Source organism: Balaenoptera acutorostrata, chromosome 17, assembly GCF_949987535.1.
Source record: "Balaenoptera acutorostrata chromosome 17, mBalAcu1.1, whole genome shotgun sequence".
Taxonomy (NCBI): domain Eukaryota; kingdom Metazoa; phylum Chordata; class Mammalia; order Artiodactyla; family Balaenopteridae; genus Balaenoptera; species Balaenoptera acutorostrata.
This window is the reverse complement of record NC_080080.1, coordinates 36,499,542-36,525,835: the sequence shown is the minus strand read 5'-3', so window position 1 is coordinate 36,525,835 and position 26,294 is coordinate 36,499,542. Positions and strand designations below refer to the sequence as shown.

Here is a 26,294-nt window from a genome sequence, read left to right as displayed (position 1 = left end):
CAACAACATCATGAACTTCCAGCTGTTCCCACGAATACATCAACTGTTAGGTTTACGACAGGGCCTAGGAACATTTCAGCGGTCATCAAATAAGAAAATAGAGACTATAGCTACAAAAAAAACACATGAATGATGTAGATAAATTAAAGCTTTCACACCCAAGACTTGCCTGTTCCAGCTTGGTAGCCTTATGCAATAGGAAAAAAAAAAATCTTCATAATTACTTGGCATAAGTCACAATCAAGGAACTTCTGGTACAAATTAGTATAAGAAGTTATTAGCATATAAGAAGAAAACACGCCCTTCTGGTGAGTTTGTTTCTTCAAGAACAGATACCCAGCTCTTCAGAGTAGGCACCGGTGAACTAAATTAAGTCACCTGAGATTCCCTGCTCAGGTGCTCACCTCTCCTGGTTTTAGGAAGAAGAAGGACATCTGGAAAGCATAGGGAGGACCTTGGCACTCTTGGGCCTCCAACTGAACTGCATTTAAATAAGCAGCAACACACATGTTGACTCTCTAAGGACTAAAATCTGTCCACTTGAGGGCATTCTACTTAAGGTTCCAAGGTTGAAGAAAAATTTGGAATTCTACAAACTTGGTCTAAAAAAAAAAAAAAAGTACATTCAAAAAAGAAGAGAAAAATGGGTGTAGGGTTGGGAGAATACAAAACAGGTCCCTAAACAGACGACAGACCTTGTCCATTAACCCGCATACAGTCACCGCAGAAGTAAGTATACAGTACCCACCCACCCACCCCGCCAACCCCCAAACAGGCAAAACAGTTGTCTTCTCCATGGTGGTTCAACACCTTCCAACCGGAAATAGGTGACAGTCTTTGGAAACAGTTACTCTAGGTTGTACAAAGGTTTTATGTACATAGTTTGTTGCAAGTAACAAAAGTACTCTGCAAGACACGCTTCTTTCCAAAATTAAAAAAAAAAAATACTAGTCTGTATTTGTTTTAGTATGATTTGTTTTTTCTTTTTTGTTTGTTTGTTTTTGCAAAGCAGCATAGCAACATTGTGATTGTAGGATGTGCCTGAGGTTGCAGTCACAACTCAAAACATTATTTGCACATCAGGAAGAAAACTGGAGGAGATGGGGGTCTTTAAGAAAAACAAGCAAAAAAGGTACAGTTCTAGAGAGGTCACTGCACTGCTCCTTCGACGTGCGCTCTCCTGTATCTTAGCTGGCGGCCATCTTGTTTTCCTCCAGGAAGTGAGGGAACTGGTGTTTGGGGACGCTGTCGGCAGCTCCCGGCTTCTCCACCTTGGCACTCATGGCTGACTGGGAGCCATCCATCTTGGAGGTAGCGGTGTTATTCATCATGGAGCTGGCCCCCAGCGACACCGGGAGGCTGGGAATGCCACCACTCTGGATCACGGAGATTTCATTGGTCTTCATGGCCAGACCACCATTGAGTATGGTGGTGTACTGGTTCCACACAACAGGGTCCACAGTCACTGAAGGGGCCAGGATTTCCCTGGGAAATATCTTGGAGACCCTCTTTCCGTCCGTTCCTAATAGAGCCATGGTGTTCTTGATGGCCAGCTTCCTGCCACGGCGTGCTGAGCTATTGTTGGCCCCATGCATCATATAATGGACCTTCAAGTTGCCTTTGGTGGTAGAAGCTCGCCCACAAATGTTACACACGAAAGGCTTCTCCCGGTGTGAGTCTGCTCATGAATCTGAAGCGTGCTCGCAGATGAGAAGTTCTTCCCGCACCTTGTGCAGCTGTGCTGCTTGGCCTGTCTTTGGGGCTGGACCGCTAACAAGGGTATCATACCTGGGGACATGGTTGTGGGATGAACAAATGCACCAGGAACTTCAACTTTGACATAGGTTGGCTGGGCTCAGATAAATGTCGGTGGGCCACTGCTCCGACCTTCCATCTCAGTGCGGCTGTTCTCCGAGCTGTCCACTTTGCCACCAGCATCAGGAGACTTGGCCTTGACACTGTCCACTTGGCTATTGGCTGGGGAGACTGCCTGGAAGGACGTGGTCTCCAGGACATCTGGACTTCGGCTTGGATACTCCTGGTCCCCCATCACTGAGGAGGGAGGGTCGTTGGTCAAGCCATCACTCTCCACTGAACCATTTTCTCGGCTGCTCTGTCACTGCAGGACAAGACCAGCGAGACCCGCCTTCCTTGGGGCATCTAGGGAAGCCACCGAGGCCAGCCCTAGAGTAGGTGATGCCGAGTGGATGCTGGGAAGGGGCATGGGGACCTTCGAGGAGCTGCCAGGGGCCTCCTGGGAGCAGACTTCATCTACATCGATGCTCTCGACATCATCATGACAGACAATGCTTGTACTGCCATTTTCACCAACCACCATTGGCTCGGGACACATAAAGTCACAGGGATTCTCCGGCAGAGGTGTGTTGGGAATCTGACCATCCATGTGCATCTGAATATGCTGCCATGACCGCGTTGGTAAACTTCTTCTGGCGGATGGGGCACGAATGCTGCGTCTTTATGGACGTGTTGGTCCGGTGCACCCCAAGGTGCGCCTTTTCAGGTTGCCTTTGGTGGAGAAGGCTCGACCACAGATCTTACACTGGAACGGCCTCTCCCCGGTGTGGGTGCAGTAATGCATCATGAGGGAACTTTGGCAGCTTAAGACACGGTGGCATATGAGACATTCGTTGGGGTCGGTGGTAGTCTTGTCGATGTTCTCCACCAGCTGCTGCAATTTCAGGGTCTTTGACCCCGGCTCGGGCGTCCCACTCCCTTGGAAGCCACCAACCCTCGGGGAATTATGGTTTAGCCCCACCCCAGGTAGGATGGATCCATCCTCACTTTCCGGAGAAGGCTTGGGCTGCAGGTCGCTGGGCAACGGGCCACCCATGAGGTCCTTGGGGTTAGTCCCCAAAGAGAGATTCTAAGGTAGCACTACATTGGGGGTCCCCGTCGCAAGGACGGGCTCTCCTGAGAGAGATTCATCTACGGAGACAGGGCCAGAGAGTGCGTATGGAAGGCCACAGCCTGCTGTCATCTTGTCATGGAACTCAGCAAACAGCTGGGGGTTTGCCTTCACCTGGGGATGCTGATGAAAGTGCACCTTGAGGTTGCCCTTGGTGGTGAACCGGTTGCTGCAGACAGAGCACACGAAGGGTCTCTCTCCAGTGTGGGAGCGGAGGTGGATCTGCAAGGAGCTATCAGTCCCCCAAACCTTGCTACAGTACTTACACTTGTGCTTGTAGAGGACCTTGTCCTTGGGTTTGACATGTACCGGGGAGACACTCGGTGGCTTCCTTTCCCTTTCTTGGATGGGTCTAATGCCATAGCGGAGAAGGGGCTCTGGACGAGCACAGAGCCTGGGGCCTGAGGTAGCAACGCCCGCGAGGGGCGCGACAGGACGTTGGGGAGCACCTGGGTCCCATCTGGCTTCAGGACGAAGGACGTCAGCCCCGGGGACACAGAGCTGGCAGCGGAAGGGATGCTGGTGTGAGGTAGCTTGGCTGGTTTCAAGGTGTCCAGGGGGCAAACCCAGGCTTCCCGCTTTCCGGCTGAGCAGAGGCACAGCCGCCGAAGCCTGCTGGGACACGTGGCCGCCCAGTGTCTTCAGGGAGTTGGCTCCGGCCACGCCGCTGGAGTGGAGGGCGTGGGAGGCCCACAGGTTCACGTGCACGTGGATCTGCTCCGCGAGCTGGATCTGCTGCTGCTGCAGACACAGGATCTGCTCGAGGACCCAGGGGCTGCTGCTGGCGCCGGGCAGCGGGGCTGGGGGCGCGTCTGCGCTCCGCCGGTTCACGGCCGCCTTGGTGCCCCGTAGTGCTTGACGCGGGACATTGGTGTCGGCCACTTTGCCTTTGGGTAAATAGCTTATGTCCTGGGATGTGGGTGGCAGGGTGGCCTCCATCTTGAAGTATATGACAGACTCTGCCCCCGGCTTCTCCTTCGTGTCCCCTGAGCTGCCACCATCCTCTCTGTGACCGTCCTTCCTGCTTGGGCTGGATTCTCCCCTGAAGTCTCCAGAAGGGAATGCAGCCCTGCCAACACCTTGATTTTAGCACTGGGACCCATTTTGTACTGCTGACCTCCAGAACTGTAAGATAAATTTGTATCCTGTAAGCCACTAAGTTTGTGGTAATGTTACAGCAGCAAATAGAAAGCTATTACAAAACCGCATCTAGATTCCAGGAGATGTTTTGCAAGACTGATGGCCCTTTTACTTTACTTCCTCACCACCTCTCCCTCCCTGATTCTATAAAACAAACTGGCATCCAGACCCAGATAAGATGGTTTTTCAGAGACACTAGTCTGCCATCTTCTCAGTCTGCTGGATTTCCAAATAAAGTCGTATTCCTTTGCCTCAACACCTCGTCTCCGATTCATTAGCCCGTCGTCCAGCGAGCAGAGCGAGCTTGGACTCAGTAACAAATTTGGCTTAGCCAGCCAGGAGCCTTGCTGCTCATGGCTAGCCGGCCCCGCTCAGGGAATATTGGGGCAGGGCCCTAGCAGCTGCCAGGACCATTGTCCTGAGGATCTTCCCTTCAAAGTTCCCTTGAAGCGGCACCAGCTACCCCAGCACTTGGCAGTTGAGGCAAGGAACCGACAAACTTCCATTTGGGGAACTTCGGTTCCATCTGGGGCTACAAGTCAACGGACTCGATTTGATTCTGGAGGGTAAGTCACTCTGGCATGCACGCTAGGAACATATTTCCCCCTCAGTCTGGGTTTTTCCTTTATGGGAAGGCCAATCTGGTGGGGGTACCCTGCTGGAGGGGGGAATTGTTTTTGGACTCTACCTGATTCTGGGAACCGGTTCACTGGGAACTAGTTCGTTGGTTTTGTAGGGTAAGTCTACCCGATCTGGGAACTGGTTCGTTGGTCTTGTCTTGGTTTTGTCTTGGTTTTGTGTGCATCAGTGCTAGAATTTGTGCCTTTTGTGTTGGAATTTGTCTGCGTCTTTTCTGTCTTGGTGTTATCAAACTTTTAAAAGTGGAAAATATCTATCCTGAAGGAGAGCCCTTTGGGGAATATATTAGATAAATGGGCAAAACATACCCGTGAGCCTATGACTAAGAAAGACATGATGTATTATTGTAATAGGGTGTGGACCCAATATATGTTAGGATCAGAAGAACGATGGCCCCTCAATGGCTCACTCAATTATTACACAATCTCACAGCTAGAAATGTTCTGCAAAAGAGCAGGGAAGGACTTCCCTGGTGGCGCAGTGGTTAAGAATCCGCCCGCCAATGCAGGGGACATGGGTTCAAGCCCTGGTTCGGGAAGATCCCACATAGAGCAACTAAGCCTGTGTACCACAACTACTGAGCCCGCGTGCCACAACTACTGAAGCCTGCGCACCTAGAGCCTGTGCTCCGCAACAAGACAAGCCACCGTGATGAGAAGCCCGTGCACCACAATGAAGACCCAACACACCCCAAAATAAATAAATATATAAATTTATGTTTAAAAAAAAGAGCAGGGAAAAGAGATGAGATTCCATATGTAGGAGCATTTATGCTATATTGCATCAGGAGGAAAAGGAGTCAGAGGGCTGCCACCTTATGGGCAGGGGTCTGAAAGGAAACCCAAGGGGAAACTTGTTCTACAAGTGAATAGAAAAAAATGAGAGTGGGGACATGTTATTTCAAAACTGAAACCCCCCTCCAGCCTATCCAGCTCCCCCAATGGCCGAGCTGGCTGCACTGGCAGTTGTTCCAACTGCCCCCTCCCATGCCGCCAACATATTCACTGCCTCCTGTTTCCCCTACCCAAGGGGATCAAATAGAACTTTCTATGGTAACCTCCGGGGCACAGGGACCTGGTTTAGTATCACCATCTAAGACCAGACAGGGCACCCAATTTGGACTGAGAGCCACTTACGCAACAGGGCAATTTCCCTTGCCCCAATATCTTGTAAGAGGAGAGCAGACTTCCTTGCACTTGAGGCATCTGATTCTGATTTCCCCACAGGGGCCTGGGTAACATTGACAGTGGGGAACAAATTGATTGATTTTCTAATAAATATGGGAGATCTTAAGAGGCTTGTAAATATTAAACAAAGGGGAAACAAAGTCATCCTAGGAGAAACTTGCCTGTATCTTTGAGATACAAATGTCCTATCTGGTCTTCTCAAGAACCCTTACCTCTGCCATCTTTTTAAAATGCAAATTTTGAAAAAGCGGATACAGTAATTTAGAACTTGACTTGTTTTCCATAAATATTAGTAGAAAGGGTTTAGCCATCTAGACAAGTGAGCTTGAATTGTTCCATCTGCCAGAAAACCAACTTTAATCCAACCTCTTTTGTAAACTGATGGGTTTTACATTGCTGTACCTGACTCAGGGATGAAATTTTGAAATGAGAACTATGATGTCTCTCTGTTTGTTTGTCTATTTATATGTGTTTGTGTCTTTGGATAACACTGCTGAGGTTAATCTGTAAATGATCTCTATTTAATTGGCTTAAAGAAAAGTAAGTGCTTACAAACCAAACAATTCTAAATACAAGAGAAATTAAGCTAAATGAGTTTCAGGTTCATGTGAACTGGAAAATACATAGTATTAAATTAATACCTGGTATTAATGTTTGTTTGTTGATCTAATTAATATAGACATGTCTTTAGAGCCATCAACATTAAGTATAGTACTTTCACTGCACCTAGGTTTAATGAAAGTTAAATGAAATCTTGTTATATCTGTTGCAAATTTGTCAGCAAGAAAAATAACTTGATATGATGAAACTTTAAATATAAATGAGATAAGAGCTTTTAGGTAAACCATAAGAATAATTATGTTCTAAAAATCATCTAAAATAGTTTCTCCAGATTTTGTTAACTATTACTTGCCTCTTGGTTGTCACTGGAAATTAAGGTTTTTAAGACTCGGGGATTCTAATTTAAATATATAATTAAAGCTACTGAAAATAATAAGACATTAAAAAAAAAAAACCACCAAATCCAGCAACAGACATAAGAATCATACACCATGATCAAATTGGATCCATTCCAGGGTCACAAGGATGTTCAATATATGCAAATCAAGCAATGTGATACACCACATTAACAAAAGAAAAGACAAAAGCCACATGATCATCTCAATAGATGCAGAAAAAGCATTTGATAAAATTCAACATCCATTCATGATAAAAACTCTCACCAAGGTGGGTACAGAGGGAACATATCTAAACAAAATAAAAATCATTTATGACTAACCACAGCCAACATAATACTCAATGGTGAAAAGATGAAAGCCTTCCTGCTAAATTCAGGAACAAGACAAGGATTCCCACTCTCACCCTTCTATTCAACATAGTATTAGAAGTCCTAGCCACAGCAATCAGACAAGAAAAAGAAATAAAAGGTATCCAAATTGGAAGGGTAGAGGTAAAACTGTCACTATTTGTAGATGACATGATACTTGATATAGAAAACCCTAGAGACTCCACACAAAAACTATTAGAACTAATAAATGAATTCATCAAGGTAGCAGGATACAAGACTAATATACAGAAATCTGTTGCATTTCTTACAATTATACTAAAATGAAATATCAAAAAAAGATAGTAAAAAACATTTAAAATTGCATCAAAGCAAACAAACAACAACAACAACAGCAACAAAAAAACTAGGAATAAACTTAACCAAAGAGTTAACTATAAAACTGAAAACTATATGCTGAAAACCATAAAACATTGATAAAGGAAATTGAAGATGACTCAAAGAAATGGAAAGATATCCCATGCTCTTAGATTGGAAGAATTAATATTGTTAAAATGGCCATACTATCCAAAGCAATCTACAGATTTAATGCAATCCCTATCAAAATACCCATGACATTTTTCACAGAACTAGAACAAATAATTCTAAAATTTATATGGAAGCACAAAAGACCCAGAATTGCCAAAGCAATCCTGAGGAAAAAGAACAAAGCTAGAGGCATAACCCTCCCAGACTTCAGACAATACCACAAAGCTACAGTAATTAAAATAGCATGATGGGACTTCCCTGGTGGTCCAGTGGTTAAGAATCCATCTTGCAATGCAGGGGACATCCGTTTGATCCCTGGTCACAGAACTAAGATCCCACATGCCGCAGGGCAACTAAGCCAGGGTGCCACAACTACTGAGCTCGCGTGCCACAACTAGAGAGAAGGCTGTGCACCACAATGAAGAGCCCACACATCGCAACAAAAGATCCCATGTGCCACAACTAAGACCTGATGCAGCCAAAAAATAAATTTAAAAAAAAAACACTTTAAGAAAAAAAACCCAGCATGGTACTGGCACAAAAACAGACATATAGGTCAATGGAACAGAATAGAGAGCCCAGAAATAAACCCACACACCTATGGTCAATTAATCTACAACAAAGGAGACAAGAATATACAGTGGAGAAAAGACAAGTCTCTTCAGCAAGTGGTATTGGGAAAGCTGGACAGCTACATGTTATTCAATGAAATTAGAGCACTCCCTCATACCATTAAAAAAAATAAACTCAAAATGGTTTAAAGACCTAAATATGACATGATATCATAAAACTCCTAGAAGAGAAAATAGGCAAAACGTTCTCAGACATAAATTGTAGCAATATTTCCTTAGATCAGCCTCCCAAGACAAAAGAAATAAAAGCAAAAATAAGCAAATGGGACCTAATCAAACTTAAAAGCTTTTGCACAGCAAAGGAAACAATCACCAAAATGAAAAGACAACCTATGGAATGGGAGAAAATATTTGCAAATGATGCAATGCAACTGACAAGAAGTTAATATCCAATATATACCATCAGTTCATACAATTCAATATCAAAAAAACCAAACAACCCAATCAAAAAATGGGCAGAAGACCTAAATAGACATTTCTCCAAAGAAGACATACAGATGGCCAACAGGCACAGGAAAAGATGCTCAACATTGCTAATTATTAGAAAAATGCAAATCAATACCACAATGAAGTATCATCTCACACTGGTCAGAAAGGCTATCTTCAAAAAGTCTACAAATAATAAATGCTGGAGAGGGTCTAGAGAAAAGGGAACCTTAGTATACTGTCAGTGGAAATGTAAATTCGTGCAGCTGCTATGGAAAACAGTATGAAAGTTCCTTAAAAAACTAAGAATAGAGTTATCATATGATCTAGCAATCCCACTCCTGGGCATATATCTGGAAAAGATGAAAACTCTAATCTGAAAAGATACATGCACTCCAGTGTTCATAGCAGCACTACTTATAATAACCAAGACATGGAAACAACTCAAGTGCCTATCAACAGACAATTGGTTTATGAAGATTACATATATATATGTATATATATGTATATATATGTGTGTGTATATCATATATATATATATATATATATATATATATATATATATATATATATATGATACACACACACACACACAATGGAATATTACTCGGCCATAAAAAAGAATGAAATATTGCCATTTGCAGCAACATGGATGGATCTAGAGGATATCATACTAAGTGCAGTAAGTCAGACAGAGAAAAACAAATATTATATGATATTACTTATATGCAGAATCCAAAAAAGAATACAAATGAATCTATATACAAAACAGAAACAGACTCACAGACATAGAAAACAAACTTATGGTTACCAGAGGGGAAAGGGAGGGGGGAGGGATAAATTAGGAGTATGGGATTAACAGACACAAACTACTATACATGAGATATATAAGCAACAAGGGTTTTACTGTATAGCTCAGGGAACTATATATTCAATATCTTGTAATAACCTATAATGGAAAATAATCTGAAAAAAAAGTGTGTATATAACTAAATCACTTTGCTGTAACCTGAAATTAACACAGTTCAACTATACTTCAATTTAAAAAGTGGGGGGGCGGGGAGGATAGAAAGCTAATACAACTTATAAATGCTCAAACTATTGTACTGAGTAGTCCAGTTTTCCCCATTGGGTACTATTCTAGCCATTTGAATGTGAAGCAGAGAATTGGTTTTCTGTATCTTGCAAGGCTTGCTTATAAATCTACATAAGGACCACAGCTGGCAATCCTTTTGTTATTTGTTACTTTACCTGTCCAAATCCAGTGAATTAAGAACCTTTTTTCCAGCGTCTGATGCTGTTTTTAACATTAGCAAATCTGTACAAGCTGCAAAAGGACATTGAATATTAAATTCTTTTAAATTTCTTTGCCAAGTTTCACTTAGTTCATGATGATTATATTCTCCAGGGATGCTTCTCAGTCTCTTCTGTTAACATGGGGGATGTCATGTCATCTATTGGTGAAAGAGAACCGCTCTTTGTTCTTTTTCTCGGTAAAGCTCCTCCCCTACTGCCATCACGAGGTACTAATGGGTGCTCAGCCTCCTCATGGTTACTGGTCCTGGCACCACTGTTTGGCTCAGAGATGGCCAATAAGCCAGCTCTTCCCCGGTACTTCTGAACCTGGGGCCTGAGAGCAAGTGTTTCAATCTCTCTGATGGTGAAGTAGTGAAATACTGGGGATGGAAACAACTAGTGTCTCAGCTGAAAGAATAAAGCTGAATAGAGGAGCAGGGAAAAGTGAGAGAGCAAGAGAGGAAAACCTCACAGTCTGAGTTCTTGGCACCTCTTATACTTGAGGCACAGCTTAATTGAAGACCTTCCCAAAGTTTATTTATATGAGCAAATAAATTTTTTTGTTTGGATTTAGTTTGGTTTTTGCCTAGCTTAGTTTGAGTTGGTTGGGTTTCAGTCAACTGGATCTTAGTCTGCAAGGAAAAGAATCCTGATGAGTACTGACAGGGGTCTATAAACTCAAGTTTTCATTGATCTTGCTTCTAACCATGAGTTAGGGGTTTCCAGATCTGCTAAAAATGCCACCAAATAATTATCACTATTACACATTCTTTGGACAATTTTCAAAGTCCTTTCACAAGTCAATTTTATTCTGGTATCTTGTTTTCAGTAATTTTCAAAGAGTGTTTTATAGAACCATGTTTACTGAAAGTGATTTATTAAAAATAAGATTATAAGGATAAAAGTTGGGAAAAGTTGAACACTATCACTTGGAGAGTCACAATACAGATGATCATATTAAAGTCTCTGAGAAGTGTTGCATTAAATAAAACTGATCAGATAGTTTACAAAAATAACTGATGGATTTTAAATGTATGAAAAAAAGTTGAAGTCCACTTATAAGTAAACACAAATTTTAAAACTATCACTATTTAAACCAGATTGGCAAATAAAGGAAATTATGTTACTAAACTGTTTTGGGTAGGATATGAGGAAACAGGAATTTGCATGCATTGTTGAAGGCAATGTAAATTGCTATATTATCTTTGGAGGACGACTGACAATATTTATGATAAAAATACACACAAACTTTGACTCCCCCCTTCTGCTTACAGAATATTATCTTATAGATATGCTTCTGCAATTGCATGAGAATATTCATTTCAGATTTATTTTTCTAATAAAAGACTTGAAATAACCTAAACGACCACTATATTGCACTGGTTATATAAATTATGAATCATCCATATAGTGGAATAGTATGTGCCCATTAAAAAGAATAATATAGATCTAAACCAAGATTTCAGCAGCACCATTGCTGTTCTGGGCTAGATAATTCTTTACTGTAGGAGATTGTTCTGTGCATTGTAGGATATTCAGCAGCATCCCTGAACTCTACCCACTAGTTGCCTGTGGTACCCACACCCCCCAAGATGTGACAATCAAAGATGTATCTAACATCACCCCCAGCTGAAAACTACTGATCCAAGTGAACCAATATTTCCCCCGAGATATATTAAGTGAACAAAGAGAGATGCAGAAGTGTGTTTAGTGTGCTACCACTTATGTAAGCCATTTACCTATATCTAGCTATATATTGATTAAATAAGATGCTTATATATGTGTACAATGATTCTGGAAGAACAAGAAACTGGTACAATTCTTGATTTTGTGAAGAACTGGGGGACAGAAGGTGAAGTGAGAAGAAATCTTACTTTTCATTTTATGCGCTTTTCTACTGTTTGAATTTTTATCATGTGTTGAATATATATGCATTACTTTTCAAAGGAGCCTAGAAACTGGTTTAACTTTGTTTAACCCAACAGCTCCTAAATTATATAATTCCATGATTTTCCCCACCGAACAACATGCAGAATGTACTTTAGGAAACATTTCCTTGGTTCCCTTTCATTGTATCATTTTTGAGGATCCAATAGTTTTCTTATTTGAGTCTAGGAAGTTACTAGTTTTAGAAGGTTTTGATCTGAGAAGTACAGAGAAGCCCATTTGACAAACTTGACTTAAGCAGAACCACTGTAATTGAGTTCAGTTATGCCAAAAGGCTAAACGTTTATTAGTCTTGCCTGCCTTCCAAAATCCTGCTGATGCAAATTAAGCTGTTCTTTCCATACAGCATTCACTTTTAGCTGGCCTAAAAAATTTTCCCTCCTCTGTTTCTTATAAACATGGTTTCCAGTTGTTCTGTGGTGATGCTCCAGTACTTGCTTGAATCCTTGCTAAGCTCTGCTGTTTAAGATTGAACATGGTAATTTCTTATTAGAGTAAACATTTACTAAGGGTATAGTAGGTGTCTAGTACCATAAAAGGCACTTTGCAAACACTGTCTCTGTTACAACAACCTTGCAAATGTGATATTATTGTTCCCATTTTTCTGATGAGGAAGCTGAGGTTCCAAAAGTCACTTGCCCAAGGTTACTCAGCTTCCACGCGATGGGATTCAAACCCACCTCTTTCACCCTCGAGAAAGCCTGCACTCTTTCTGCTGAATTCTGATTCCTTACCCTATTCTGCTATCACAGGTCTTCTGTTTCAACAATTATTTTTCTGCTACTTTAAATTTCATCTCAAGCAAGATTTTTCCAATTCTTCAAGGATAGTGCTAAAGACAGTCAGAGGTTGGTAAAAATGCTACTTCTGTATCCCATAACAAAGCCTGTGTTGTCAAGAGTCAAGTTTTATCCCCTGTCATCTGTTATATTTTGAAACAAATTTGTAAGAAACCACCCCCCGACCCCCCACCCCTGGTCTGAGCCTATTATTATTTTAATCTCTGCTGAAGAGATACAACTGCCCAAACTGATTAAATTAAAATGCAATTTAGATTCAGAAAGTTGCATGTCTAAAGGAATAAAATGTACAGTTTCCATAAATGAGTTCCTAAGATTCTAGCTGTCCAAGGTACATTTGGGTGTCTGCAGCTATTTGCAAACTGAATTGTCTTTGTTCCCCAAGATAGGGATGATTTATTCATCTCTGCATTAACCAATCTCGACCAAATATTCATTGCCCACCCAAATCTGTGTAACTTTTCAAAGGATTGAGATACAAATGCCTTTTGTTCAGCCACAAAGGACATCAACTGAGCCTAATGTTAATAGTTTCCTCATGCAGTTACATTTAACAAGATACACAGTCCATTAGGCTCTTGTTTAAGGCCTTGGGCATAAAATGAAAAATTTTCAGCACTTAGTTTGGCAGAATTTCTGGCTCTTGAGGTCCCTGAGGCAACCAGTTAAAAATCAGTAATGACTAACGAGATCATTTTCATCGTTTTTCTTTTAAATTCACTGTATCAGGCCTTTCCTTTAGCAGTTTTCAGCTATTTTAGTCCTCTTTTTAGATTGCATAGTGTTTTCCAAAGTATTTTCAGGAGGAAGCTAGTCCCCAAAAGTGTTCTGCAATAAAAGAGTTTCATGGTTAAATAAGTTGGGGAAATGCTGCATTCTATAGATCTTTTTTGGATAGCTGCAATATGCATAAGCAAAATAAAGGCTCTGAGAGGTGCTATAATAAAGAAACGTGTTTAATTTGTTTTAACCTAATTTCTCTGAAATTTGTTGAACCAGAGATGACCCCTCTTCTCCCTCTCTCTCTAACACCCATTAAATCTCACAGTGAATTTATTTACCTTTGGAAAACACTGACATTGGTTACTGCAAGGTCAAGGGGACAGTTTACTCCTTTAACCCTTTCTGTAACGAGACAATTGGGAAGTTTGGAGGATGCAAATTCACGGAAACTCCAGACTTCAAGTGAGACTCATGGCAGGGCGCCTGACGTGTAGGCATTTGCTAAATGTTCACTGAATGAATAATTCCTTCCATGGAAAAATGAACTTTATTTTTTTAGATCAGCTTTAGATTTACAGAAAAGTTGTGAAGCTAACGCATAGAGTCCCCATATATGCTGCACAAGGTTTTCTCCTGTATTAGCATCTTCTGTTATTGTGGTAGATTTGTCACAATCAATCAATACTGATATGTGATTAACCAAAGTTCATACTTTAATCGGATTTCTTTCGTTTCTACCCAATATCCTGTTTCTGTGCCAGGACCCCATCCATGACACTAATACATCCAATATCCTCTTTCTGTGCCAGGACCCCATCCATGACACTAATACATCCAATATCCTGTTTCTGTGCCAGGACCCCATCCATGACACTAATACATTTAGTCGTCATGGCTTCTTAGCCTCCTCCTGGCTGTGACAGTTTCTCAGACTAGCTTGTTTTTTTGTCACCTTGACAGTCTGCAGGAGTACTGATTAGAATGGTTCCTTTTAATTTTCCTCTTCCCCTTTTGCTATTTAATTGGTGGAAATCAACCATTGGGGTGCCCTTTACAGTTTTTGCATAAACCTGTGAACAAACTCTTCCAAATGGGAGATGAAGGACCCCTGGATTGGGAGAGCCAGGAGCACAAGCAAATGCTGAATGAACCAGGGTGTGGAGAGCATTGCAACTGGTGTACTATTCTTCTTGTTTGTACCACCTTTTTTTGTTCGTTTTGTTTTGTTTTATAATTTTTATTGGGGTAGAGTTGATTTAAAATGTTGTGTTAGCTTTAGGTGCATAGCAAAGTGAATCTGCTATACATATACATATACCCACTCTTTTTTAGATTCTTTTCCCATATAGGCCATTACACAGTATTGAGTAGAGTTTCCTGTGCTATACAGTACACTCTTCTTAGTTATCTATTTTATATATAGTAGTGTGTATTTGTCAATTCCAATCTTCCAGTTACCCGCTGGTAACCATAAGTTTATTTTCAACATCTGTAGTTCTATTTCTGTTTTGTAGATAAGTTCACTTGTAGCCTTTTTTTAGATTCCACATATAAGTGATATCATATGATATTTGTCTTTCTTTATCTGACTTACTTTATTCAGTATGACAATCTCTAGGTCCGTCCATGTTCTTGCAAATGGCATTATTTCGTTTTTTTATGGCTGAGTAATATTCCATTGTATATATGTACCACATCTTCTTTATCCATTCCTCTGCTGATGGATATTTAGGTTTCTTCCACGTCCTGGCTATTGTCAATAGTGCTGCAAGGAACATTGGGGTGCATGCATCTTTTTGCTTGCACTGCTTTGCTTTTTGCTTTTCTGCTTTCCCCTTTTTTATCTTCTTTTGTTACTAGCAGGTACCTTGGAGGTGAGGAAATGAGATTTTTCAGCTTTTCACATCCCTCAGTGAGTCCTCTTTAGTTTACAGCTCTCCTCTGTATCAAGTGCATACTCTGAAAAAACAAAGCCCACTGGGACTCCACTTTGGCAAACACTTGTGCTCCTGTGGTCTTCATCTCTGGTCTTCATCTTAAAAAGGTGAAATGCCTTGTTGGGCTTATTCTGGTATTTTAACCATCCCTATGCCTGTGCCTAGAAATCTTGCTATGAGGTCCCTAGGCTTCAAGGATAAAACCAGATCTTCTCTGGTGTTACCATCACTGGGGTTTTTCTTTCTCTCAAAAAAATAAGATTTATGCTAATCAAGTGAATGTGTATACTTCTTAATTTCTATTTTTAAAAATAATATCCTTGTCTTTTTTCCATGTAGGCTTTCCTTGTTGATTATTATAGTCTTTTAACATTAAGGTTTTACCACTGAAATTGCTGCTTGTTTCTTCGTAAGGGATTCAGTGACTTCTTGTAGAGAGACCTGACTCCTCAGCTCATGTGCTGGAACAGGCAAATTTTGCCAGGAGTTTTGAGTTCATCTCTGTCAGCTGGTCAGTTCCTCAGTTGAGTAAATACTAGATTGTTTCAACAACATTTTCTCAGTTAATCATCTTCTCTAACTGGTGTTATTGCTTGTTTGGAACAAATTTCTTTATGACTTTGCTTAGTCTTCTCACTGCCTCCCTCTTTCCCTTTCTTTGTCTTCCTCATTTACTTCCACCTTGTTTTCTTCCCTCTGCGCTGAGCTCAGGTGTGATTACGTCCGATAAAAAACAAAGTGTGAAGAATGGTGTGCACTCTGTAAAGTTCTCAGGGAGTATTTGCAGTTTGTTAATCAGAAAGGATTTCTGAACTGAGGCTGTTTTGGGGGATGGGGTGAGGCGGAGGAAAGGGAAGAGGTTTGGTCGGGTATTTCTGCTGCTATTTGCTTAGGCTAGATAGGGGTAAACTTTTATTGCGAAGGGCCAGACAGGAAATATTTTAGGCTTTAGGGGCCATACAGTCTTTGTTGCAACTGCTCAGCTCTGCCGTTGTAACAGGAAAGCAACTGTAGACAATACGTAAGCAAATGAGCATGACTGAGTTCAATAAAACTTTATTTATGAACACTGAAGTTTGAATTTTATGTGATTTTCATTTGTCACGAAATGGTATTCTTTTAAAAAATGTTTTCAGCTATTTAAAAATGTAAAAACCTGGGATCCCCTGGTGGCACAGTGGTTAAGAATCCACCTGCCAATGCAGGGGACACGGGTTCGAGCCCTGGTCCGGGAAGATCCCACACGCCACGGAGCAACTAAGCCCATGCGCCACAACTACTGAGCCTGTGCTCTAGAGCCTGTGTGCCACAACTACTGAGCCCACGAGCCGCAACTACTGAAGCCCACGCGCCTAGAGCCTGTGCTCCATAACAAGAGAAGCCACCGCAATGAGAAGCCCGCGCACCGCAACAAAGACCCAACGCAGCCAAAAATAAATAAATAAATAAATTATAAAAACAAAAAAACATTTAAAAAAAATGTAAAAACCTTTGTTATCTTGTGGCCCAAAACAGGGGGAGGGATAAATTTGGCCTGCAGACTCTAATATGCCATCCCCTGGCTTATGTCAAGATTCCAAGATCCCCCTTATACCAGTCAACTAACAACCAACCAGAAACCAATCAACCACCAAATAAACAACAAACAAACCATGCAGCAGGGTTAAAGGAGGTAAGGGAAGGTGTCTTGTAGAGGATCAAGCCATCTGAGTTGATAAGGGGGAGGGTGGTCCAGGCAGAGCGACTGAGCTGTGCCTGATGCCCTGTGCCTGCTAAAGCTCGAGGACAGGGCTAGCCAGGGCCACTGATGCAGTGACATTGCCACCTCTCGGGCAGGTTCACATTAAAGACAGCTACCATTTATACAGTGCTCACTCACCGGGCGCCGGCAACTCTGCTTGAAACTTCTGATGGACTCCTCACTTTCTTGTGCCGTAGGTGTGGTTGTCCCTCTATGAGGGACACAGAGCTGCTGAACACCTTGCCGATGTCAAACAGCTGGTGACAGAACCAGAATCTGAACCCTGGCTGGTTGACCCACAGCCTCCTTCCGTCCCCCACTCCATGCAGCCTCTTCTAGGAAAGATCGCAGAAAATCAAGACAGTTATTGTGTCCACAACCTCATCCTGCTGGAGTTCCCAAAAGCAAGCTTTATCATGCCAAATAGGAGACAGCTTGTAAAAACTCATCAGTATCTGTTAGGATCAGCAAAGGCTCTGAACTGCTGACTTCCTTCATCTGCCACTTTAGGGGAAGAGGCAAAGAGATGTAATGGGAAAGAACACCTGAGCTTGACTCCTGGCTCAGCTGTTTACTACCTGTGTGATTTACTTAGCTCCCTTAGCCCCAGTTTCCTTATCTGAAAGGTGGGGAATAAGAGCAACTGCCTAGCAGACTCATAAGAATTTAAAGAGACGGTGCATGCAAACCACTGGCATAGTGCTTGTCACAAAGTAGGCACTAACTCAAGGCTGCTACCCTTCAAGCAGTCATTGCTCATTCATTCTATAAGCATCTATTGAGTGGCTGCTGTGTGCTGGGCACCCGGTAAGCATTGGGATAAACACATGAGTCAGACAGTTCCTGCCTCCAGGGAGCTGACAGTTGGTAGAGTGACAGGCACATAAACAAATAAGTTTGACCACATGCCACAGGAATACATGGGGCCAGAGTGAGAGCACATATGAAGGAGTGGGTATTTCTAAGTGAACAGGTGAAGGGACACAGAATAGGCTTCAAAGAGGAGGTAGCCAAGTTTATATCCAGGCAACTCAAGCTAGCTGGTCCTGTGCAATTCCTGTGGCTGATCTCTCACCAACATAAATCTTGTCTCATGGAAAAGATGAAAAAACAACCCACTTTTCCCAAAAGCATTTTAAAAATCTATGCAAATTTTGGAAAGCAAAACAGGAAGTCAAATTATAGGCAAGGAAAACACTCCTTCCTTCGCAAGTCTCTTTGCTTGGAAGTTTCCTGCCAGGATGTTGACCGGAGAGAGAAATAGCCTGACTAAGAATCATTTGTTCCTCAGGAGTTTCTTTAAAAAGAAGCTGATTTCTTTCTTTATTTTCACATTCTCTGTGGCCTTGGGAAACACCTTCTACAAAAATAGAACTATCCAAAAGAGATTAGGGAGAAACGACTCCTTTCGGGTTTAAACTGTCCATATATGACAGTGGCATTACTGCCTTTGGGTCTGCAGAGTTTTTATATAAAGCACATTACAGCGGGAGGGGGCTGGGACAGGCTGCCTGAGTTTGGGTTCTGGCTCCACCATTAAATAGTTATGTGACCTTGGGGCTGTTGGGAGAGATAAATGAGATGATACCCATAAGGTGATGACCAGGCCACCTGGTCCAAGAAATGTTAACATTTAGTTAACATTTTGTTTCCCTTAGAATCCATCTATTACAGCCCATGAGGCTAAGCATGGTCTGTTCAACCTTCCCCGTGTGGTTCTGTGCTCCTGGTCACTGTGTCCTCTTCTTGGTTCAACACACGACATCCTCCCCCACTGAGTCTTCTCACTGCTGTGCCTTTACCGTGACCAGCTCTCACCTCCCCACTTCATCTGTCTGACTGCTATTCATCCTCTGCATCTCAGCTCAAACAGCTTGCTCAAGGAAAATCTCCCTGACCTCCCAGCCTAGGTTAGGTGCCCTGGTGAATGTGCCCATACGTCTGGGAAGTTTTCCATTGTGACAATGTCACACTTGCAGTTACTTGTTCACGTCCAATTTCAAACTAGAATGTAAGCTACGAGAGGCTGCTGGCTCCAGGCATCTAGCTTGGTACCTGGAGTGTAATTATATTCTATAGATACCCGTTGACTGGGCAGTAGGTAAGCAGGTATTACTATCCCTCTCACAGAGGAAGAAACCAAGAAGCCAGAGAGTATAAGAGCAGACTCATGATCACACAGCTAGGGGTCTCAGGAGCCAGGACTTGAATCCTGGCCTTCTGTCTTGAAACACAGTGGTGCTTCCAGGAAAAAGCCCCAGCGACTGAGTTTAGAGTACTTGGACTCTCATTCGTCTACTCTATAAATGTGCAGAAATGTCAAAAACCTACTATCATGCCACAGAAATATTGGGGAGCTGGGCCTCTCTTTCGATGAAAACCCTCTCTTTTCAGTCCCAAGCAGGGTCCTTTCTCAACCCTTTCCTTCTTACTGATAACACAAGTCCCAAGGATGTCTTCTGCTTACCTCTTCTTCCCAGGGTTCCGGCAACTCTTCACTGTGAGCCTCTTTCTTTGCTTAGTTTGAGTTTCAGAATAGTGTAGAGGCATGCATCCCACCCTTCAGTTTCATCCTCTGCTGTGATTGTGAGACAAGCACACAATCTCATTTTTATTTTTAAAGGTTTTTACTGCATGGTGGAAATAAAGTCACATGCATACATATACACATATACCTAAAGACAAACATTGGGGAGGCAAAAAATCTTCAAGAAATCTCAAAAGTCTCCTGTAGTAATTGTCCCTGACTTTCATCTTTCCTGTCAGTTCTCATTTGAGGGGACTGTTCTGGATGCCCCCATCCCCATCCACATGCTCATGTGGCTGATGGGGGAAGGCCAGGATCAGGCATGGTGCCCTAAGTTCACAGAGGAAGGCTTTGTAATGAAACTCAAAATAGGAAAGAAGAGAGACATTTAAAAAGTATAATAAAGACCTAGTGGGTGCTAATTGCAGAGATTAACCAGAAGATGATGTCTTTAGGGAGTGCCACCAGTGAAGAGGGGACCACGTGTGGAGATGGCCTAGCTAGAGAAGTAGTAACACTGACTCCTCGGTGGACTTCCTTCTCCCCAGAGAAGAACTACAGATACTTCCTCCAGATCAAAGACAAGGAGGAAAGCCCAGGAGTTGTGGGGGAATGGGAGGAATCAAAGCAAAGGAAATACAACCTTTCACAGATTTATATTTTCATAGTTTTCTTCCCATCTTCTTGTCTTAGATTTCCTTGGGACAACTGGTATACCCTATTTCATCACTCTTTTCTTTCTTTTTTTTTTTTTTTTCCCTGATGGTGGACCTTCTTCTACTTACCAGGTTGTCATGCAAGATACACAGATAATCCTGTTAGGGTGAAACAATAGCAGCCAATCAATTGGTTTAAGTGTTCTAGACCCAAGTTTCATTTTGTTTCAAAGCAACAAGCAAGGGACTCTCCTGAGGTCCAGTGGTTAAGACCCTACGCTCCCAATGCAGGGGGTCCGGGTTCGACCCCTGTCAGGGAACTAGATCCCGCATGCTGCAACTAAGAGCCCACATGCCGCAGCTAAAAGATCCTGCATGCCACAACAAAGATCCCACATGAGGCAACGAAGATCCCGTGTGCCGGAAAGCCAAGACACGGCGCAGCCAAATAAATAAATATTAAAAAAAAAACTTGGGCTTCCCTGGTGGCGCAGCGGTTAAGAATCTGCCTGCCAATGCAGGGGACACGGGTTCGAGCCCTGGTCTGGGAAGATCCCACATGCCGCGGAGCAACTAGGCCCGTGAGCCACAACTACTGAGCCTGCGCATCTGGAGCCTGTGCTCCTCAACGGGAGAGGCCGCGACAGTGAGAGGCCCGCGCACCGCGATGAAGAGTGGCCCCCGCTCGCCGCAATTGGAGAAAGCCCTCGCACAGAAACGAAGACCCAACACAGCCAAAAATAAATAAATAAATAAATAAATTTATTAAAAAAAAAAAAAAACTTATTTAAAAAAAAAAAAGCAACAAGCAAGTCCCTTCCCTCCCAAATCTCACCTGCAGCATATAGGAAAAGTCACATTAGGCATTTCTGATGCAAAATTGTCAGGGGGCCCGGGTTCGATCTCTGGTCGGGAACTAGATCCCACATACACACGACAACTAGGAGTTCGCATGCCACAGCTAAGGAGCCCATGAGCCGCAACTAAGGAGCCCACGTGCTGCAAGTAAGGAGCCTGCTTGCTGCAACTAAGACCCAGCACAACCAAATAAATAAATAAATATCTTAAAAACTTTGTTGGAGTAAGGAAAGAGGAATGAGAGAGATAGATTCTTTCCCCTGACAGACATTCATCTGAATGTCTTTTGTCGGCTTGAACAGTAGGGTCATGTGGTGTAGCCCCCGTCCCCGAAAAACATGGTGATTCCTAGGAAATGTTCTATCCATGTGGACCAATGATTGAAGGAGTGTTAAGTATATAAAAAGAAAGGGGGAAGCTATGTGCCCTTCCTGTCAAGAGCAGAAACCATGCCTTAGTCTTCTTTATATCCCCACAGCATAGTGTAGGGCTTGGCATGAGAGAGTGTATCAATAAAGGTCTGTTGAACAGAAGAAAACTTTGGAAATGAGGAGAGCTGAGAGCACTGTGATTCGATGCAGGTTGAATGACTGCTGGGAATGGCCTTTAGGAACAGAAGAGGAGGAAGAAAAGATTAGGGGAGCTGACTGGAGGTGTGTGTTCACAAAAGGGGAAAGCGAGTTTTGGGAAATTTATGTGAGCAGGAAATTAGGGGAGGATCATGACTTCCAATACCCAGGGCTGTATGTAGTGTGTAGTCTGGCCTGATTTTGTGGACGTGACCTGACCCAGATAGTAGGACCTTATTCCTCAGTGACAGAATAGATGAGGCAAAGGACTGTTGGTTGGGCTGGACAGAGGATGTAATTAAGAAGTAAATCTGGTATCAGCTATAAAATTGGAACTGCAAAAAGCTCTATCAAAGTAATTTAAGTAATGAGACTATGTACTTCTGGGGATGTTCAATCACTGAGTATGTTTTAATCAGACAAGACACCATCAAAGAAGGATACCAAGGAGAATGATGGAGAAAGCTATGTTAGGAAACAGTGTGGTCTTTGGAAAAGAAAGTCTTCGACAAATTGTGAAGACAATGAAATGAACGAGGAGGGAAGATAAAGAATATTTTTAACAAGGTGAGTGAGAGAAAATAGAACAGAATTTTATTTTTTATATTACTGAGGATTAGTTTGACTTCAAGTAACAGAAAATCCCCCAAAGAGAGGCTTATACAAAATATGAGATTATTTCTGTCTCCTGTGATGGTCCAGTTAGGCGACCTAGGGCTGGTGTGGAAAGTGCTTCAAAGTCCTCAAGGCCCCGGCCCCCTCGGCTGCCCACTCTGTCATCCCTAAGAGTGGTCAGCCTCTTCATGGCCCAGGATGGCTGGGTCCTGGCAGAGGGGCTGGAGAAAAGAGGTAAAAGAGCAGACACTGGGTGTCTTGTAAGGAAAATCCCCAGGCGCTGCTGCATGATACTTCTGTCCCCATCTCATCAATCAGAACTTAGCAACAGGGCCACATCTAGCAAGGGAAGCTGGGACATAAGGTGTGGTGTCTGAGAACCCATATCCCCTGCTGAAAAACAAGGGATTCTGTTACTGAAGGAGATTTTAAAAAATGGATATAGGGGCTTCTCTTGTTTTCTCTGCCACAGTGTCATAAAAAAATATTTTTTAAAAAAAGCATGGCTAAGAGGTTGTATCTTCATAATAGTTGAAAATTATTCTCCAGATCTTAATGAAAAGAATTTTTAAAGTGAAGATTCCATCCTAGAATCTCATCTTAAAGCTGATTAGCCTTGAGACATAATAATCCCCTCACTTGCAGATAACACTGGATTTTACTCCATGGCCAAGGCTGTCTAAAGCAGTGAGAGCGTTGGTTTGTCCAGGTCTTTATGACCCTGGCTTACTAACTCTTTCTCAGAGTCGTTTTTAAAAGGAAAATAAATCCATTATCATCATTACATTGTTCAATTCAGTGAACTGTAAACCAACAATGTGAGCCTCATGGAAACCCTGTCCGCGCTCAGAAACAGCTTTGCAGTAATTGCCACACTGCGTTCCTTTGGCTCTGAGCTCCAGCAGCCAGCTCCCTTGGTTTACTTTGTATTGTAGCCCATCCTAGTGCATCTCTCCCCTCTGCTGTCCACCCTGCCCACCAATGCCCGAAGAATCTTCCGAGGGCATTGCTGACAACATGGAACTGTGCTCACCATGTAACTAACATATGACGCTCCAGTGCCCACTACCTTAAAACAACTTCTTGGCCTGGCTTCCCAGATCCATCAAAATCTTACTCACCCTACTAATCCAACCAGCGTTTCCTCTGAAATGTTGCTATTATACCTGGTATTTGGGGGAAGATGTTAAAGGTATTTCGTGCTTTCCTCCACCATTCTATGACCTTTGCCTCTTGTTACCACTAGGTGATTAGTGGTCCGCTCACTTAAGTAATATAATGGGCTCTGTGGTTTAAACAACATTGGTTTTCCAACGGGAATGTTAAGAACCCCAGAGAAGTAACATACCTATGTTTAAATGCATTAAAAATAGATTTATAATGGTAAACATATATTAATTATTAACATGAAAAAGTATGCCAATGTACCAACTAGAAAAATAATTGAAAAAAAATTTAAGTACAAGCAAATCATTCTATCTTTTTTCTTCTTGTGGTAAGAACACTTAATATGAGATCTACCCTCCTGACAAATTTTTAAGTGTACAAAACAGTATTGCTAACCATAGGCACAGTATTGTGCAGCACGTGTCTAGAACTTTCTTGCATGACTGCAACTTCATACCAGTTGGACAGCAACTCCCCTTTCCCCGTCCCCTGGCCCCTGGCAACCACCATTCTCCTCTCTGCTTCTAGGAGTTTGACTACTTTAGATATCTTTCTTTGAAAGAAACCAGTTTAAGTGTTGTTGGTTCTGCTTTTTAGAAAATGCCTATCATTCTCTCTTTCCTCTCCTTTACTCCTATCGATTACCTATTTAAGTGCGAGAGATCTGTGAGCAAAAGGGACTACTAATATCTACTCTAATTAATATTCAGTTTATTAAAGTTGAACACTTTATTTTACCTTTTTTAAGTCTTCAAACTTAACTTATAAATCTAACTTACAAATTCTTTTTGTAAATACAGTGATTTATGTAAAAATGAGAATGACTGCTTTTTTGTTATTTGATTAGTGTTCAATTAACTTATATATTTAAAAAGATTAAATTCCTCAATTGACCACATTTACACATGTAATTAAGTTTCCTAAAATATTTTTTAACTACCCTTACAAATTTAATATATTTGATTTTCTGAAATATTTCAAATGCCTGATGGGGCAACACTTACAAACCCCAGCAAGTAAAATCTTTCTACATCTCAATTAACTCTTACAAATCTAATAAAACTAACTTATACCTGTCGTAAATTGGGTTCTCTTAAACATTCAAACACTATTTACGAACATGTTCAATTATTTTACAACTTTCAAATGAAAATCACAAATGGAGTACCAATTTATCATTTCAAAATAAAATCACAAGGCTAATTGGTTAGATTCTCTTAAACATTTCAAACTCCTTAAATAACACACACAGACTTAACTCGTAAAACTTAACACGAAAGTAATAACACTACAAGTTTGATTGGCTTCACCGTCTGCATATTTTTTCTACGTCTTTTCCATGGAAGTAAAGTCACTTTAACCAGCCAAGGGGAGCAGGAAGACAATTCAGGCAGGATGGAGTTATTTAGAACTGCCATACAGATTCTCAGTAAGACATACAAGACTAGGATTATTTTCCTGGATGATCCCATCTGAGCAACGGGTTAACACACTGAGCTGCTTTTTGTAGTTGGATTGGTTCTGTCTACTGTGTCACCAGAGGGGGAGTGTGCCAAGCATCCCAGAGTGTCTTTCAAATTTCACCCTTATCCTAATTTTATCATAGCCTCTTTCACTTTTTAACACATGATTTGGGTAGATAGAATTCTGCAGTCCCCCTTGGGGTGTAGCCTATCTTTTCACCAAGTGATTAGATTTAATTGAATTTTCCATCCCTCTTCAGTTTATAGAACTCTTTGTATCTTTTACTTCATTATCTGTTTCATTGTGGCAGAGACTGGCTGGGTCCTCACCTCACCTGTTTCCTCTTCTTCTTGGGCACAGAGCCAGACTTCATTTCACAGCTTCTCCGGCAGCTAGGTGTAGCCATGGGGCTGATTTTCGGCCAATGAAATATGAGTAGCCTGCCCCATTAAACCTCCCCAGGCTCCGTCATCCAGGATCTTTCCTCTTCTGCAGGCTTGATGCTGACTGAGCAGCAGGGCCATCATGGAAGCTATGTATTAAAGATGGTAGAGCCATGAGTTGCAAGGGCTCTGGATTGGAAAAGGGGTTATCTCACTCAAGGTCGCCTGGTGAATCAGTGGCAAAGCTCCAACTAGACACAAGGTCTCATGAGTCCCAGGCTGGTCTCTTCTTCAAGTTAAGCTGCATCCATTTTGGACTTGACCTGAGTGAAAAATAAACTTCAATCATGATGTTAAAGCAATTATGTATTTTTGGAACTGTTTGTTATGTTAATTTAACTGCCCACTAACCTTTGTTTATTGTCATTAGAGTGAAAAATCCTTAAAGCTGGTGATAGTGATGAATCAAATTCATATAATGTTAGTTAACACTGCACATCCTGAGTCAATGGGAAACATAAGTGGAGGTGTTGGGTATATGATTGGCCAGAGTCATTCTTGCCCTTTACATCAAAACCTGACCTAACTCATTTTTTTTCAAATAGAAACTAACACTGTGAGACTTGTGCACCATTTTGGATACCTTTTTTAAAAAACATCCAATAAAACAAAAATCAGCAGCCCATTGACAATTAAATCAGCTACAATTCATGAGATAAAAATAAACCTATTGCTCAGCTATAAATATTCCCAGTTCTATGATCAGACAGAAGAATTTCTCCAAGGGCCTTGATAAACAGGAAACTATGTGATACAATGGACAATATCCTTGACAGACAAAACAATAT

At 42.0% G+C, this 26,294-nt stretch overlaps 1 pseudogene; it reads right to left on the bottom strand.

The window, feature by feature from the left end:
- Positions 1-1,187: 1,187 nt before the first annotated feature.
- LOC103008508 (sal-like protein 4) lies at positions 1,188-25,469 on the bottom strand (annotated as a pseudogene).
- Between the last annotated feature and the right edge of the window lie 825 nt (positions 25,470-26,294).